A 5,757-nucleotide genomic window follows, 5' to 3' on the forward strand; every position below is an offset into this window, starting at 1 on the left:
ATAGACTTTAGCATCTTACTGACACTCACAAGCCCTCCTAAGAGCGAGCCCAAGGCCTTCTGCCGGTAACCTTTAACCGCGACTGCCAAGTGTATACATACAGACAAAAGGAAGTCCCCCTGCGGCCCTTTGACCACAGGTGGCATCCCTTAGTGCAGTACCCCTTAACGCCACTAGATGGAGACTCTGCACCATCAATGCCAGCCGCCAGCGGACAGAGATGCTGGTTCCCTTCCCTGGAAAACCCCTCAGTTTCACCCACCCAAGTCCATTCTTTCCTGACTTTGTCCTGTGGAGCCCGTGAACGAGGGGAGTTAAACCTGGAGCATAAATGGAAAGGAAATCTAGGGTCTTGTGTTGGCTAAATTCTGAAGAGAGAGGATGACTTTCTCAACAGACCCCATCATTTGGGTCTCCAGGTCCCGCCCTCCTCGGGTCCCTGGACCCTTGGCAGCCTCTTCACTGGCCTCCCCATCTTCATCCAAACCAGTCTATTACTGTGTGGTCCATGGAAAGAGCTGGGGGCTTGGGTCCAGCACTCTCCTTTGGGCTCCACCAGCCGTGTGGCCTTAGGCACAGCCTTAAACCTCTCTGAACCTCAACAAGAAAGTGGACATATCCTTCATTCAATAGAACTTCATTGTGTTCTAAAAAAAGAAAATTAGAGGGAGGGGATGTATGTATACATATAGCTGATTCACTTCCTTGTATAGCAGATTAACACAGCACCGTAAAGTAATTGTGTGTGTCAGTCGTTCAGTCATGTCTGACACTTTTTGCGACCCCATGGTCTGTAGCCCGGCCGGCTCTTCTGTCTGTGGAATTCTCCAGGCGAGAATACTGGAGTGGGTTGCCATTCCCTTCTCCAGGGGCTCTTCCTGACCCAGGGATTGAACCTGGGTCTCCGGCACTGCAGGCAGATTCTTTACTGCCTGAGTCACCAGGGAAGTAATTATACTCCAATAAAATAAAAATAAATGAGCCTGTAGGAAGAAAAAGAAATTTAGTTTAAATCCTAGCTATGACTAACAAAGAAACCGCTAATATTTTACTCCCCAGGAAAAGTATGTGAGTTTGTGAACTGATGACTTCAAGGTCCTTTGCCCTTCTCTCCCGAAGGTCACGATGTCTCATCTCCTTGATATGAATGTCACGAGGAAGCCTTGAGATTGCTCAAACGTGAAAGGAAGCCTGTCATTCTGCTGGGTTGGGGAACTGGCTGGTGGTTTCTCCTCTCTGCTGCCTTTCTGCAAAGCAGTGCATACAAAGGGCAAAGCGTCTCATTTTAAAACTGAGTGTGTGGTCTTTACTCATAAAGCCTGTTTCCTCATTGTAAAACTTGCCCTGACCTACCTTGCAGGATCGCTGTCAAGATTGAAAATGTAAACATGTCTGACAAAGCCCCCTTTCACAGAGGGCTATATGAGTATAAAATACTAGAGTGCAATTTCTCAATTAAAAAAAAAAAAAAAAAAACCCTCCATTGGGACTTCCTTGAAAGTTCAGTGGTTAAGACTCCATGCTTCCAGTGCAGGGCGCGCGGGTTTGATCCCTGGTGAGGGAACTAAGATCCCACATGCTTCACAGCACAGCCAAAAAATAAAAAATAAACCAACCTCCATTACTTACAAGATAAAATAGAAACACTTTATCCTGATCCATCAGAGTCTCCAGCACATGCCCACCTGCCTGCCCAGTCTTGCTGCCATCCATCATCCTCCCAACAGATCCTGTGATGCAACTGACCCCAGAAACCCGAAATCTTCCCCCCAGAATCACTCCGGTGTCTTCCTGCTTGTTCTTTCCACCTGGAATGCCCTTTCCTCAGTCCTACCCATCAAGATCTTTCCTATACCTTTAGGCCTATTGAAAGAAAAGCTTAGACTCTGCTTTTCGGTTAGTTAGAAAAGTAATACGTGCATATGGTATGAAATGAAAAACAAGTCTCTGTTTTTCTCCTCTTAATTCCCCTCCCTCAAATGCAAGGTCACTCCACAAACACACTTCCAGAAGTTTACGTGGATCTATCAGCATATATATGTACATTCTCTTTTAATGTAGGTAAATGGAATTACCGCTTCCCCGGTGGTTCAGTGGTAAAGAATCCACCTGCCAATGCAAGAGATGCAAGAGACTTGAGTTTGATTGATCCCTGGGTTGGGAAGATCTCCTGGAGAAGGAAATGGCAACCCACTCTCATATCTTACCTGGGAACCTGCCATGGACAGAGGAACCTAGCGGGCTACAGTCCATGGGATCGCAAAAGAGTTGGACATGACTTAGTGACTACACAACAACAAATAGATTTATACTTACATATTGAGTATGTAAGTATAATTATATATATACATGTATCTTGGATGTATTCCAAATCAGCACAGAGAGAGGTGGGCTCCCTGCTTTTAACAGCTGGGTGAGGGACTTCCCTGGCAGTCCAGTGGTTGAGACACTGCTTGCAATGCAGGGGTCACTGGTTCCATCCCTGGTTGGGGAACTAACATCCCACATGTTATGTGGTGTGACTGGGGTGGGGGGGAAGAGCAAACAATTGAAAAAGATCAGGAAAAAAAATAACTGGGTGACATTAGCACAAATTACCCCCCGTTCTATTTTAACACCCTTCCCTCAAACAGGTGCTTGCTGTTGCAGCCAAGGCTGCCATGAGTATCCCCGCCCCATGTGGCCGGGCAGTGTGCCGTGTTCCCATGGGACGCATCCATGACGTCAAACTCCACTGTAATCCCTCCCCTCCCGGGGGCTCCTGCAGAACTTTCCTTGGAGTTCCTGGGCTGAGCATTTGCCAGAGGCTACAGTCAGATGGTGATTAGGTTCAAATACTAGTTGCTCCACTAACGTCCCTCCCTGCGTCAGTTTTCTCACCCCTACAAAGGAGGCAATAATTATGGTACCACTTCCGGAGTTGTCTTGAGTATTACATGCAATAACGTGTTATAGCCCCTGGATCAGGGGAAGGACTCAGGATGGCTAGCTGCCCTCTCCTTCCCCCTCTGATATCCCACCTACCCTATGGAATGCCAAGCTTTGCATGTGGGCCCTGGTCTAGCCTAGTCTGCACCCCGCAGCTTCCCCGGATGTGGAGGTGGTGGGTGCACAATAAATAAATGGCCCCTGCATGTGCCGTGAGGAGAAATCCTCCAGCTTTGGCCCGACCCCCACTCCTCAAGGCCTGGGGGATGGGGAGGAGTAGAGGTGCCTTTCTCTGGATGATCCACAGCACCCCAGAGTCCCTCCCCCTCTTTCCTTACCATTCACCCCCATCTGGGTCAGTGATAAATAACAGGAAGGTGGGGGTCAGGAGCTTCATGAAAAGCCAAGGCCCCAGCCCACCCTGGGACCAACACCACTGCCTGATTCTGGTCCCCGCAGGGACCAGACACCGCCTGCCTCCCCAAGCCCTGGCCGGTGTTTCACTTCAAACTTGGCTCCTCTGGCCCAGCCATGTCTCTCCAAGGGGTGGGAGTCGGGGGAATAAGAGCCTGCTCAGGGCTGAGAAAGGGGCGTTTGGACACTGGAGCTCACCCCAGATCTCACCACTGTCCCTGTGCCCCCCACCAATGATTTTGTTCGCCTAGTCTACCGCAGGAGGCTAGGCCAGAACATCAGCATTCGGAGGGGGGGAACAGGGGCACCTGGGCAGCCAGACCCCAACCAAGGGGTGGGAAGGCCAGGACGGAGTCACTGGGCACCAGCAGGGTGTCAGTTGGAGCCACATACACCCGGGGGACCAGTTAGGTGGGTCTTGAGGATAGATGCCTCTGGGAAGGGAAGGTGCAGGGGTTTGGGCCCAGGTACAGGGCACATGCTTGAGATGTCTTGCAGGAGTGGGCACCTGGGGCGGAGGGGACTCTGCCTGCCCCCACCCCAGGGGAGCTATAGGGCCAGGGGAGAGGCTGCAGCAAAGGAGGGAGGCTAGGAATCAAAGCTGAGATCCACTGGGCTGAGAGCAAGTAGAGAGACTGCCTCAAAGTTGAGGAGACATTGAGGTCCTCCTGTGATAACATTAACAGCACTAGTAGTTAACAATAGCAGCTGCTCACAATTATGAGCACGTGCCTCCTGCCCTTCAAGGGGCTTCTTACAAGAGACAGGGCCTATTTTTCAGTTCAGTTCAGTCGCTCAATGGTGTTTGACTCTTTGAGACCCCATGGACTGCAGCACACCAGGGTTCTCTGTCCATCACCAGCTCCCTGCTTGCTCAAACTCATGTCCATCGAGTCGGTGATGCCATCCAACCATCTCATCCTCTGTCCTCCCCTTCTCCCACCTTCAATCTTTCCCAGCATCAGGGCCTTTTCCAATGAGTCAGTTCTTTGCATCAGGTGGCCAAAGTATTGGAGTTTCAGCTTCAGCATCAGTCCTATTTTTTATCAGGGCCCATTTTTACCTCCATTTTTATTTGTTTATTTATGCAGGATCTTAGTTCCCTGACCAGGGATCGAACTTAGGCTCCCAGCAGTGGAAGCACAGAGTCCTAACCACTGGACTGCTGCGAAATTCCTTTTACTTCCATTTTATTTATTTATTTTTAAAGTGAATTATTTATTTAATTCATTTATTTGGTTGTACCAGGTCTTAGCTGTGGTGTGTGGGATCTAGTTCCCTGACCAGGGATTGAACCTGGGCCCCCTGCGTTGAGAGCACAGAGTCTTAGCCACTGGACCACCAGGGAAGTCCCTTACCCCCATTGTAAACAGAAGGAAGCCACAGGCCCAGGGAGGTTGAAGGATTTGAGGTACAGTGGCACGCCCAGGATCCGAGGCTCCTTTGGCGGTAGAGATGCCACCACCAGTGGTTTCACAGGTAAAAAGGTGGGACCGGGGTGGCTACTATGTTGAGAACAGGCTCAGACAGGCTCCGCGGCCCGGAGGCTGACCCCGCAGTCCAATCTCCAGATCTTGAATGCTTTTCCTCAGATGCAGGCATCCGTGCCAACGAAGGTCCTGCCCCATTAGGAAGGTTCCGTGTCATTGGGCCAAAGGCCACACGGGTTTGGTTTTTTTTAACTGGGTCTCCCCTAAAGGAGATTCCTGGAATTTTCCAGAGACCCCGCCACCACACAGGCACTCAGCGAGGGCTTCTCCCAGAAGCAAACCCTAGGTCCCCTTCTTTCCTCGGCGCCAGGCCTGGACGCAGTGCCGGGGGCGGGTGGGCGGGGGAAGTTGAGTAAGACCGGGTCTCGGCCCGGCCGGGAGCCTTCGCTGCGGCAGGATGCGGGGGAGGGCGCGTTCGCGGTGGACGAGAGTCGAGAGCAGCGATGGAAATCAGAGGAGGCGTCCCGGAGGCGGCAACCGCAGCAGGACTTGCAGGCGAGACTCTCCAAATGAGTCTGAAGGAACGCCTGAGGGCTAAAAGGCCCAAGGGAACAGGCTCTTTTGATTCAGGGATGAAGGCTCTGGGAGGGGGCTGTTATTGGAGAGGCTTTTCTTGGGAGTTCACGGGATGTTGGCACTTCAGACCTAGATTATACCTAGATTTTATCGGGCGAGGAGAGGACGGCGCCCGGAAGAGAGCAGCTCCGGCGGAAAATAGGGCTCTGCCCAGTACAGCACTGGAGCGACCGAGGAAGGGTAGCGCGACCCTGGAGCGGCTCTGCCTAGGGGACCGAGCGAGGCCCCGCCCCCCAGAGCTCGGCCCCGCCTCCAGGACCTGGGCCCGCCCCCAGAGCTCGGCCCCGCCCCACCCAGGGCTCGGCCCCGCCTCCAGGGCCCGGCCCCGCCCAGGCGTCCGGCCCCGCCC

At 52.3% G+C, this 5,757-nt stretch overlaps 1 non-coding gene across 1 annotated transcript; it reads right to left on the minus strand.

Moving 5' to 3' along the window:
• Positions 1 to 4,617: 4,617 nt before the first annotated feature.
• TRNAE-CUC lies at positions 4,618 to 4,690 on the minus strand. The gene has a single exon. It is a non-coding gene; the product is annotated as a tRNA-Glu (tRNA).
• Between the last annotated feature and the right edge of the window lie 1,067 nt (positions 4,691 to 5,757).

This window comes from Cervus elaphus, chromosome 5 (assembly GCF_910594005.1).
Source record: "Cervus elaphus chromosome 5, mCerEla1.1, whole genome shotgun sequence".
In the NCBI taxonomy this organism is placed as follows: Eukaryota; Metazoa; Chordata; class Mammalia; order Artiodactyla; family Cervidae; genus Cervus; species Cervus elaphus.